Below are 13,175 nucleotides of genomic sequence, written 5' to 3' on the forward strand. Positions count from 1 at the left end.
GGCAAGCTTCTGAGGACCTTGTATATATAACATGTAGAATGGGTTCTGTTTAGAAAAAGAAGCCAATGACAAAGTTTTAAAACATTTTGGGGTACGGGGAAACACTTTTACTCTATGAATATACTTTTGGCCTTCAGGGATTAGAATAAGTCTAAGTCTACCATGGAGAGGACATAAACAGACAGGTGGGCAGGGTGGATGATAGAAGATCTGGGAGCATCCTGGGTAGCCAAAGAGGCTCAGGAGGTCTTTAGGAATCAGAAAGACACCCAAACTAGTATTCATCCTCTGGGTTTTTATTTGTTAGGTCTTGCAAGTGATGAACCCTAAAACGACTTGCCTAGGGTTAAGTTTATAACTAGCCACCTCAGGATTGTTTGAGGGTTGTGTGGAGCTACTTCCACCAGAAATTATTGTCTATGAATTTCCTCATTGAGGAATTCAAATTCATTAGAATTGGGGACTTGGAAAGAGAATAGAACCACATAGCTGGGATCCAGTGCCCTGAAACAGGGTTATGGATCCCCTGGATGACAGAAAGTAGTTTTGTGTGGCTGAGGAATGATTATCTAGATAGGCGCGGTGCAATATGGTAGTTACTATCTAGTAGTAGCAGTTTAAATTTATTAAAATTAAGCAATAATAAAATTTCAGTTCATTAAGTCACAGTAGCACATTTCAAGTGCTCAGTAGCCATGTGTGGCTATCACATTGGGTAGTGCAGATACAGAACATTTCCATCATTGCAGAAAATTCTGTTGGACAGTACTAATTTAAAAGAACTAGCTTTGGGACTTCCCTTGTGGCACAGTGGTTAAGAATCCACCTGCCAGTGCAGGGCACACGGGTTCGAGCCCTGGTCTGGGAAGATCCCACATGCTGCGGAGCAACTAAGCCCATACGCCACAACTACTGAGCCTGCATGCTACAACTACTGAAGCCCGCATGCCTAGAGCCTGTGCTCCACAACAAGAGAAACCACTGCAATGAGAAGCCGGCGCACCACAATGAAGAGTAGCCCCCACTCGCCACAACTAGAGAAAGCCCACGTGCAGCAAGGAAGACCCAATGCAGCCAAAAGTAAATAAATAAATAAATAAATAAATTAAATTAAATAAAAGAACTAACTTTGGTGGGGATGGTAAGCAGGAATGTTTTTATCTGCTGAAAGACACTGGCTAGTACAGGGTGGGGAATGTGGACCAGGAAAACAAAGGTAGCCTCAGTGTTGAAAGGATAAAGTCTAATTCTGGGTGAACCAGATTTGGCTACTTTCAGCCTGGAAAACCTAAGCATCTATGTAGTGTCATTCCAGTTTGTATCTGGGCCAGTTCCCAAGGTGAATTCCTGATGCTGTTCTGATTCTATTGAGTATCTGCTTCCTTATTTGAAAGGGGTGATGTAGGGGGGTAAATTGACATGGTGGCCCACTGGGAAATGTGCCTGTGAATGTAACAGGCAGCTTGCCCTGTTAAGTTACTAACCAGGAACCAACTGGACTTTCATATTTTGATTAGAAAAGCTAAGTCCCTCTGGAGGTCCATGTAAGTACTAATCTATCCAAAGAACGCAGACTTGGGAGGAACAGGAAAGAAGGCAGGTGCTTGCTTCATCCAAGCAACCCAGAGAATCTAGGTTCTGAGACTGAGTTGGGATTAGTCAGCCAAACCAACCAAAACCTGAAGGAAGAAAGAATCCTAGGGCAGCTGGACCAGCCAGAATTCTCCCCAGTGATGATGAGTGTGGGGAGAGAAAAGTGGAAGAAATACAAGAGGGTGAGCCAGATGTTTTTAGAGAAAATAGCTCTCTTTGTTTTTGTTCAGAGTCTCCTTTCTTGCCAGGACTCTGATATGAGTACATCTGAAAGGGGCTGCAGCTGGGGAGGGATGTAGCACCGGAGAATCAAAGCCAGCCTTTCCCCAGATAACTAAGACCTTCTCTTCTCAGGCCAAGCTTGTCTGACAGTCTCATTCTGTGTGAGAATGACAGTAGCATTTCTGCTACTAAACTACATTGTCACTCGGACCTAATAGTCCTTAAAGTTTGAGGCCTAGCTCTTCCCATTGTAGGATTTTGTCCTTGCAAAAAGGAGGGATTGTGAGTGGCAAGATATGATGTTTAATTTTATGTTAATTTGATTGAATCATGGGGTGCCCAGATATTTGGTCAGACACTATTCTAGGTGTTTCTGCCAGAGTGTTTTTGGATGAGATAAACATTTTAATTAGTAAAGCAGATTGTTCTCCATAATGTGGTGGGCTTTGTCTGATCAGTTGAAGACCTGAATAGAACAAAATGAATGGCCTTCCTGAGCAAGAGGGAATTCTCCGGCAGACTGCCTTCACACCTCATCTGAAACATCAGTTCTCTGGGTCTCCAGCCTGCTGCCTCACACTGCAGATTTGGACTTGCCAGTTTCTATAATCATATGAACCAATACTTTATCATAATCTCTTTATATATAAATATGCACAGCCTATTGATTCTCTTTCTCTGGAGAACCCTGACTAATGCACAAGGGATAGAAGGGAGAGTGAGTCTCCTCCATATGGAACAAGATTCATGAGGCTGGGTCTTGACAGGCACCCCTACCTTAGTTTTAGTTATTATAAATATTCCTCAAAGCACTTAAAATTAAATTTTTATACATTTAGGAATTAAAATTTAGAAATTAAAAGGAATGAGTAGAAATAATTTCAAATGGACACCAGGTATGAATCTCTTTTGCCTAGGCATCTGTCTTTTCCCATATGGAAGATTCAGAATTTCATGAGGCTAACCTAGATTTATACAGATAAAATTCACAATGATCCTGCAAGCCAAAGAACAATCTTACTTTGTGTGTGAGGTATAAAAGTTCAGTAAAAATTCAGTACATGAGAGAGCAACTGGAGCAGATTTGGAAACATCATCCAATTTGCACATTGGTCAACACAATGCCAAGTCTGAACCAGGCCTCCAGTGAGAGCTGTAAGCAAAGTTTTCATAGCCACTCCTTTCCTAGTACAGTTGACCCTTGAACAACACGGGTTTGAACTATGTGGGTCCACTTATACGTGGATTTTTTTCAAAAGTAAATGCTACAGTACTATACACCCTTAGTTGTTTGAATTCCCAGATGCAGAACTGCGGATACAGAGGTACTGCATACACCGAGGGCTGACTATAAGTCATATGCGGATTTTTGACTGTGAGGAGGGTCCACTCCTGTAACCCTCGCCATTGTTCAGGGGTCAACTGTAGTTTGCCTCTGCTTGTGCTGTTGTCTGGGGTCATCGTAGTGGGTCATTTACATCTTTCCGTCTCTGTGAATGTCCCACTCGAAGCAGTGATCTAGTTAAATGACTTTCTTTAATCATTTTCTAGGTTAACCAGTGAGGATTTAAGTCAGCTTTATAAAACAACAACAACAATAACACAGATGGAAACTATTAAAAGTTTTGAAGAGGGATAAAAAAAGAAAGAAATGCTCACTTTAAATGTATTATGAAAGGAAGAGAGACTCGTAGATTTCCATGTTTGGCACAATACATTTTTTTCATACAAATTTAATTATAAATGGTATTGAGGATCTAAATCTGAGAAACTTAAATAAATTTTTGTTAAACCAAAGTACACTTTCACATGGAATAGACTAGGGCGTACTTTTAGAATGTAATCCTTACATTAAATCAAGAAGAGTTTATATAAAGATATGGATTGTGTGTGTGTGTGTATATATGCATATGAGAATCTTGGATGGAAACCTCCTCATCAAGCCCCACGTCCAGTCTATCAGCAAGCTTTGTTGCTTCTGTCCTTAAGTCCACTGACCTGTCTCTATTTCCACTGTAACTACTTAGTCCAGTTACCATTATCTTTCTAATTATGCCATAGTCTCCTAACATGTGGCTTCTCTATCACATGCCATGTTTATTTCCTTGGTAGCACTCAGCACACTTTGTACTTATTAAATGAAATTGTTTATTCACTTGTTTGCCTGTCTGTGTATGTATACTCTTAGTTCCTTGATACAAGACCCTGCTGCTGCCTTGTTTGGTACAATAGTCTTATCTGTGGTTTCACTTTCCATGGTTTCAGTTACCCACGGTCAACTGAGGTTTGAAAATGTTAGATGGAAAATTTCAGAAATAAGCAATGCATAAGTTTGTTTTTTTTTTTAACATCTTTATTGGAGTGTAATTGCTTTATAATGGTATGTTAGTTTCTGCTTTATAAGTTTTAAATTGTATGCTGTTCCTGCTCTGTCCTGCCTGGGATGTGAATGGGACGTGAATTATTGCTTTACTCAATGTATCCCACCCGTTAGTCACTTTGTAGCCATTGGTTATCAGATTGATTGTCATTGTATCATGGTGCTTATGTTCAAGTCACCCTTATTTTACTTAAGAATGGCTCCAAAGTGCAAGAGTAGTGATGCTGGCAATTCAGATATGCTGAAAAGAAGCTAAAGCCTTTCTTTAAGTGAAAAGGTGAAAGTTCTTGACTTACTAAGGTAAGAAAAACAACCGTATGCTGAGGTGCTAAGATCTACGGTATGAATGAATCTTCTATCTGTGAAATTGTGAAGAAGGAAAAAGAAATTCATGCTAGTTTTGCTGCTGCAACTCAAAGTGCAAAAGTTATGGCCACGGTGTGTAAATGCTTAGTTAAGATGAAAAAAGCATTAAATTTGACCAATAAGATATTTTGAGAGAGAGAGACCACATAACTTTTGTTACAGTGTATTGTTATAATTTTTCTATTTTACTATGAATTGTTAAACTCTTAGTGTGCCTAATTTATAAATTAAACTTTATTGTAGGTATGTATGTATAGGAAAAAACAGTATATATAGAGTTCTTTACTCTCTGTGGTTTCAGGCCTCCACTGAGGGTTTTGGAATGTATCCCCTGTGGATAAGGAGGGGACTACTGTACTATATACTTGGTGCCTGGGGCATAGTTGGTGGCCAGTAATTATTTGTTGAATGGAAAATTTACAGCACAGATAAATGAGGAAGCAGTTAGTTGTTTTTAATAAAGAACTCACCAGAAGGTTTTTTGTTTGTTTGTTTGTTTTTAATGATAGCCACATTTTGGGTCATTTAACATACTTTATACACAAAAATATAATTCATATGAAAATTTTAAAGAGTCTGTGATATAACGTGAAGTGCATCGGAAATTATTTTGTAGTAAGTTGAATTCTGACTTCTATTCATTTGAAATGTATACTTACACTTTTCCTGATTTAAAAAGGAAAAAAAAATACATCCATTTGTATCTTTTTCCTTCCTTCTTTCCTGCCTTCCTGTCTTCCTTCCTTCCATCTATCTATCTCCCCATAACTTATTTACACATAGAAATACCTTCTTTTATGTCATACAGGTGTTTAAGAAAGTTTCTTGAGCACTGAAATTTTCTAAATCAAATTATATTATGATTTATATTGTTTTATAGATACTTTATCTTACTTTCTGACTGATTTTCTACTGTATGTAATTTCTAATTACTATCCTCTATCCCAATCAAATCTGTAAAAATTATATATTTATACTTATATGCAATAGAGGAAATACTATGTAAAACAACTCAGAGTTATTTTGTAAATAAAAAATTATTAGGCAATGAGAACAATTTTCACCTCCTGCATCTATTGATGTTTGGTTATATTTAAATTTTCTTGCACCATCTTGTTTTCTGAAGGCAGATCATACCTAGCTCCTCTTTCCTTGTAGGATTTTACAACACAGATGAAAAATGTAGGTTGAGATGGAACAATGAATAAAGGGTTGAGGGTTGTGTTCTCTATTACATAGACTTAAAAAAAAAAAAAAGAAAAAAGGTTCTGTATATATTTAAATCCTCAACTTGGGGATTTGTTTGAAGTCTAATTCCCAGGCCAGTCTCAGGATGCTCTGGCTTCTGTTGTGGTTGTTGAACTGGCACAGATTCTGTATGCATTACTTATGCCTTCTTGGAGTCTGAACTGAAAGCCTCATGGATTTAGAGATGGATTAACGCTGGCATTTGGGGTAGTACAGATGGAACACCATGGAACTTTATTTCAAATAAACACAATGCATATATTTCATTTGTCTTCTTTTCAGTGGTTCATGAAGGTGAAAAGGAAAAAATATTTTTCTGCCTCTGTTGAAATTAAATTACAGAAATTATATGACCATGACTTTAAAGATTTAGGTTCACACATTTACATAACAGATTTCTCATAATCAACTAAGTTAATTTTAATTCTTTGAGCTAAAATGTTTTAATGTGTTTTTTGCTAAGATCTATTATTCACTGAAAACCAAACAGGGTATCAGCTAATTGTGTTTTTTCACTGGTTTGGCTGAGCTATTTAAATGAGCTGTAGGCCGACTTATTTTATTAGTCCAAGTATTCAAACCTGATTAATATTTGGACAGTATTTAGTTAGCAGTGTGAAAAAGAATTTTGAAACTTAGCCCTGTCATATTTTAGGAAGCAGTTAAAAAATGTGAAGTAGGATAACCTCTAAACTGTTTTCATAGAACAACTAAAGAATTAGCTCAACTTAAAATATATCATAAGTCAATTATGAAAGAACAGTTGAAACACACGCATGTGATATGGTTTTGTGGAAAAAACAAAACCACTGAAACCAAGAGATATGGATTCAGATCCTGGCTTCACTACAGTGCTAGTGGTTCAACCCTCGTGAGAGTTATAGAACTTCTCTGAGTTTCAGTTTTCTCAGCTGTAAAATGAGGTAATCATACCAACCTCATAGACGTACTATGATGTAATGAGATACATATGTGAAGGTGCCTAGCAAGAATAGAATTGCAAGATATAAAGGAAGGCATGAAATAGGAAGTGAAAGGATGAAGGACGGAGAAGTGAAGGGAAAGAGTCTCTTCTTCCCAACTCCAAGCTTCCCTAAAACCCTTTTTCCCAGGCCCTTTCCCTTTCAGTGGCTCACCTTCTTCTCCTGTCAGTAGCTGTCTGCCTTTTCTAATATAAAGTCAGTGGCGCTTGCTCTTCCTCAAATCTGTATAACAAAGGCCATGAGGAGAAGTAGGACCCCTCAGTGGCTTCCTGGTAGGGGGACAGGGCAGTCCTCTGCATGGACACAACTTGCTGCCTCATTTTCCTATCTTCCTTTTTCTCTCTTTTTAAATCAGACCAGAACATGACGACCTTCTTAACTCTTCACAAGCTGATGGCTTTTTAGTAAGAGGGTGACTGAGAGGGTTTAGGCCAGAACTGTCCAATAGAAACAGAATGCGAGCCACAGATGTGAACAACATGTGTGATTTTAAATTTTCTACTAACCACATGAAAATAAAAAGTAAAAAGAGACAGGTGAGATTAGTTTTAATAATATATTATATTTAACCCAACATATCCAAAATATTTATATTTCATTATATAATCAATATTATAAAATTATTAATGACATATTTTGCATCTTTTTTTTTATATTTCAATTTGGACTAGCCACACTTCAAGTACTCAATAGCCACATGTGTCTAGTGGCTACTGTATTGCATAGGGCAGGTTTAAGACTAACCCTCCCCCCCTTTCTGCCCCACCCCTACCTCTCTTAAAGCTGTCTGAGAATTTTAGGAATAAGCTAAATCACCAATTCCAAATTCTTCATATCAGGAAAGTGAGACCCAAACAGATAGCAAATTGTCCAACATTATTGTCCAATTGGTGAGTGCCACAGCCAGAACTCAAACTCAGTTTTTCTGACTCACTTCATTGTTCTTTCCAATTAAACAACGAATTTATGAATTACAATTTATAAACAAAGCTATTGGAGCTCAGATAAATGAAGTCACAGTACAACTCACTGGGAGGAATTGATAAATTCCTCAAGGAATAAAATGACACATTTCTGACAGGATTATATGATAGGGTGGGTAATGCACGGGCGCCTTAATACCATAAGAAATTAGTCTTCTGAATTTTTTGTAAAAAGAAACCTGGAGGCCTGGTTTGCCATGGGAAAAAAAAGTCTGTAAAAATCCGTTAATATTTCATCCTCACATTGGTGTTAATGACTCTTGCAGTATGTAGTACTATACCTGGCCCATAGAATCTCTCACAAACATTTGCTAAATCGCTTTAAGCACTTAGTAAATAGAACAGAAGATTAAAACTAGAAGAAGTATTGGGAACCATTTAGTGTAAACTTTACAGAAGACAGTGGTGGCAAAGTGCCCAATAACTCAACAAATTTTAGTACTTTCCTCCTCCTTTTAATGTTTCAGATGAGAGAAGTGACTTGCTCAAGGTCACACAGCTGCTAATTTGCAGAATCCAGGTCTCTGTATACTGCCTAGTGACTTTTTTTAAAGACATAATTTTGATTCCTCTAATTAGACAGACTTGAATCCATAGCTAAGCCATGTCTTGTGAATAGAGGGAGTTTGGAATCTCAAGATATGACATCTAAATTGGAAATTTGGGAAAGCATTTACTGAGCCTGAGAGAATTGTCTATTTCTTGAGAGTGTTGTTAAAAAGCTACAGGAATGCAATTATTTTGGATTTGTTTTAGTGCTCTGGTATTTTTAGAATTTCCCCATGAACACCTCCCTTGAGGAATATACCGCACTTGGCATGCCACTGTACCTCAGGATGCCTTTGGCAAATGCAGTTGACAACTTGACAAGACATCTGGATTCGTGTGTTTCTGAGAAAGCCCAGGTGCTTATTCAAGATATTCTTGCTTTCTGACTGTTCAGTTTGACTAATTCTTCCCCTCTTTCTTGAGTTCAAACAACTTCCGGGCACAGAACCTGGCCAACTGTCAAGATAGAGCTATTTCTGCCCAAACACACTGCTAGGCTCCGGACTGCTAGCTGTTCAACACAGGCTCTGTGTTTCAGATAATTGAGGGCATGTTTGTAAAGCAAGGGCTGTGGCAGCAAGGCGCTGTGGAGTGGCATTCGCACTGAGAAATTTGATGAAATCAGGGTACCATATGACTGGGTCTAGCACAGTGGTGTTGCTCTGAGAAGTGAGGTGGAAGAAAATATCCCCGGGATAAAAAGAACAGGATGAAAAATCCTGGTTAAAAAAACAAGATATGGATTTTTTCCTTCCCAGACAGATAGTGAAATAGGCTTTACTTGTTCATTGGGGTCTGGTAATGAAAGTTGACAGGATATTAAGGTTATTTCAGGTTCTACTGTCTCCCAGGGTCACATAGCCTTCTGTTATGCATGTTAATCCATCTCAGCATTCCTGCCAGGAGCTGCCTAAGTAGGGCAATCAGTTTAGTATGCACCCTTCCCCTTTACAGTTTCGTTGAGAGGCAAAACCTACCAATTAGCAGAATATGCATTAAAAATCAAGTGATGTTTTTCTATTCTGAAGACATAGCAACACAATTTGTTATTAATAAATGATAAATCCAATTACTATTTCCTCAGAAAAGCAAAGCAAAAAGAAGAAAGCCATATCTCCCTCTTCTCCCCATTTATTTTTTTGGTATGTGCATGTGCACATATGCACATATGTACATATGTGTATGCATATAAAACTAGATGGCGAATTTAGCACCATAGACTGGAAATACTGGTTGGCTCCTGCCAAACCCAGCTTATATTCTGTCTTTCCTCCTCTTTAGGCATACTGCTTCATCTGCAAACACCACCACCTATCCCATTAGCTGTGGAAAGGGAAAAACATCACAAAGAAAATACTGGAGATGTAACTAAATCTTGGTGAAAGGAAGATTGCAGAAGTGTGATTCTAGAACTAATCCATTAGTAACTGTGTGTCCCCACCAACAGACATTATTCTGGACAATTTCTTGAAGGAGATTGTAAACTTCTTGTGGTTATAAAATAACCAGAACAACCCATTCTTGTGGTTGTTGTTATTTCAACCTTAAGCTGATTGTTTTCTGCACAACTGATGACAGTAATGGCAAAGGCAAAGACTTTGGAATTCACCTGATTGGGTTAGTATCCAGCTTTACCACTTAATAAATGTGTGACCACAGGAAGTTACTTAACCTCTCTAATCCCCAATTTTCTTATATGTAAAATGAGAACAGTTGTTCTTATATCTTAGGATTCTTATAAAGGTAAATGAGATATACTGTTTGGGTCTGTAATTGGTGATCTATTAACGGTCACTACAGTGATGATGAAGATAAATAAGTTAGTTTAGTTCTAGTGAAATGTTTCCACCTTTTGCCTGCTTCTTAAGGCTTATGACACTATACCAGAGCAAGGATGCTATGTGCCCAAAACCCAAGTGGTCAGTGTAGAAGAAAAATATATCTCTTTTTGCCCACATTTATCTTTGAGTAAAGCCATAAAAATGAGTTCCATTCTCTTCTCTTTTGGTAAAAGCAAAATGTATTCACTCTTAAGTGGCTATTAGAGGGCTGATCTCTGTACAGCCCATTCTATATAATAGGTACTCAAAACTCATTCACTCTATAATGGCTTAATATTTTCTGTACATTGACTATGGTGGTATAGGCTCCTAATAAAACATTACATCAATTCTCAAACCTCTGAATCTTTGAAGCAGATGTTTTCCTAACATCCTGTAAATACTCCAATCATCTCAAACTGCTGGGATTTCACCTTTGTACCATTTTTAGAAATGTGCCCATTGAGTAATGGGCCTGTCTGATCTGTTTGACGTTTATTGGTGCTCAATGTGTAGCAAGGTTGGGAGATGTAGCAGAGCACATTCTAAATAAATCAATGGAAGAAAGCAAACTAAATCACAGGGGGAAATTACAGTGTCCAAATCATTTATACACTGGTGATTACAATTTCACCTGGGTCCAACTGATGTCACACAAGAGTCTCCAAAGCCCTAGGAATCATTCGTCAACCTGACTAAGCCTGCTCATCCATGCTTCCACACTGCATCGACCGCAGCGGTAGAGACTTATAATAGTCTAGTGCAGGCAGGTTAATTAGCAAGGAGAGGAACATGTGGAGAAGAAAATGGACTAGATTTGGAGGGGTTCTGCACCATTTCTGCTATTAGCTAGCTATGTGATCTTAGGGGAGTCACTGTATATCTCTGGACCTCAGTTTCCTTAACAAGAGAATGTACGTATATCTTTGTGTATATGCATGTGTTTTTGGAAGTGTGTGTGTGGGAGGTTGACTAGTTGTAATTTTCATAGTTTCAAAAGGATCAGAACCTCTGTTTCAATTGCTATCTAATTCAGAGCTCAACATAGAAAACTGATAAAAGCAGAATTTATGTTTGGGGAGAGGGACCCAGAGCAGACTGGACATCTACCCATATCCTTTGGCAACTCCAAACAGACTTTCGTAGATACCTAGAGTTCTCCATTCTATGTGTGATTACATGATCTGTAAGGTCTCACCAACTCTAATTTTATTTGAGTCTGTGACAAATTCACCTGCACAGATAAAATGTTGGACTTAGGCAAATAATTTATTAATTTTTAATTTATTAATTATTTTGCAAATTATGCAAATAATTTGTCAAGTAATTTATTAAAGTAGTTGGTTTCAAGTCTCAAGAGTCTGTGGTTTAAGGTCCTGTAGTTCTTACTAATTTAAAATAAATGAATACAAATACCCTTTGTGTTTTATTCCTACCACCTATATTACTCATGTAACAAATGGCCAAATTGTGTTCATTTAAAACTGTAAGCTCCTTAGAGAGTCTGCTTTCAGTTAGGATGGAGAAAGTCCCAACAGACATTGCTCTCATCCAGATAATGAGAATAAGTTGGATCATCTACAAAATCATAGATTTGTTTTTGACCCATTAGGGACTTGAGGAATATGAATCAAATTCCAGGAAACACAAGTTCTTCCTAGGAGAGTAAAGAGAACCAGAGATGCCTTGATACTGGTGGAGGAGTGTGAGGTGGAGTGAACCTGACACCGACTGGGGTAAGGAAAAACCAGGCAAACTTTCAATGAACTTTTAACAGTTGCTTTTGGGGTGGCATAATGGATTAGGATCCTGAGGACTCCAGGCATAGAGCAAGTCTGTATCTAGCCATCAGCTCTCTCCCGTGAGCTTTCACCAACTACATGGGGTACAAGTAGATTGGAGACAGAGAAGGAGAGGAGAGAGGGATCTCTCTGAGCATAGGAGTCCCGCACAAAGTGGAAAGTAGAAGGCTGCTGAAGGTTGGGGCTAGGGCAGCAGGGCAGAGGGAGATCTCCCAGGCACAGAAAACTGGAGGTGGGACTGAAGAGCAAATCAAATTCCCCAGCACCTTAAGATTAGAGAATGGGCTGTAAAAAGAAAGAGATCTCCAGAGTCTCACAGGTCCTCAGATTTCAAGACCAGCTGAAAGGAAAGTCTCCATCCTGCCCTCAAAACATATGAAGCCAATGGTGAAATGAACATAACTGTAAAAAAGGCAAGACCCAATTCAGAGATTGAATGAGCACAGAATACTAACAGCTTGACAGAAGAAGAGAGACATCCTTTCTGGGGAGGGGTGGGATTCAAATAATTTTTACTTCAGAGGGGTGGGGTACAAATATTATTTACTTTAGTCTCCACTATTATTTTACATATAATGTCCAGAATTTAATTAAAAAATTACAAAACATTTGAAGAAACTGGAAAATGTTAACCATAATCAAGAGAAAAAAAGCAGGGCTTCCCTGGTGGCACAGTGGTTGAGAATCTGCCTGCCAATGCAGGGGACGCGGGTTCGAGCCCTGGTCTGGGAGGATCCCACATGCCGCAGAGCAGCTGGGCCCGTGAGCCACAATTACTGAGCCTGCACATCTGGAGCCTGTGCCCCGCAACAAGAGAGGCCACGATAGTGAGAGGCCCGCGCACTGCGATGAAGAGTGGCCCCCACTTGCCACAACTAGAGAAAGCCCTAGTACAGAAACGAAGACCCAACACAGCCAAAAATAAATAAATAAAAATAAACTAAAAAAAAAAAAAAAAGAGAAAAAAGGCAGTAGAAACAAATCAACACATGTCCCAGATGCTACAATTCTTAAAAAAAGTGACTTTAACCATGTAGAATCAAAGATAGTTTTTTTCAACAAATGGTACTGGAATAACTGGACATCCATGTGCAAAAAAAAAAAAAAAAAAGTATATAGTCACAGACCTTATACCCTTCACAAAAATTAACTAAAAATGAGTCATAGACCTTAATGTAAAATGGAAAACTATGAAACTTATCCTCGAAGATAAGATAGGAGAAAACCTA

At 38.3% G+C, this 13,175-nt stretch overlaps 1 long non-coding RNA gene across 1 annotated transcript in view; it reads left to right on the forward strand.

Annotated features, from left to right (window-relative positions):
• The window catches only part of LOC132365315 (uncharacterized), a 796,238-nt gene that overhangs the window by 351,894 nt on the left and 431,169 nt on the right, over positions 1–13,175 (forward strand). The window lies entirely within an intron of this gene.

The sequence above is a fragment of the Balaenoptera ricei genome, chromosome 4, assembly GCF_028023285.1.
Source record: "Balaenoptera ricei isolate mBalRic1 chromosome 4, mBalRic1.hap2, whole genome shotgun sequence".
In the NCBI taxonomy this organism is placed as follows: Eukaryota; Metazoa; Chordata; class Mammalia; order Artiodactyla; family Balaenopteridae; genus Balaenoptera; species Balaenoptera ricei.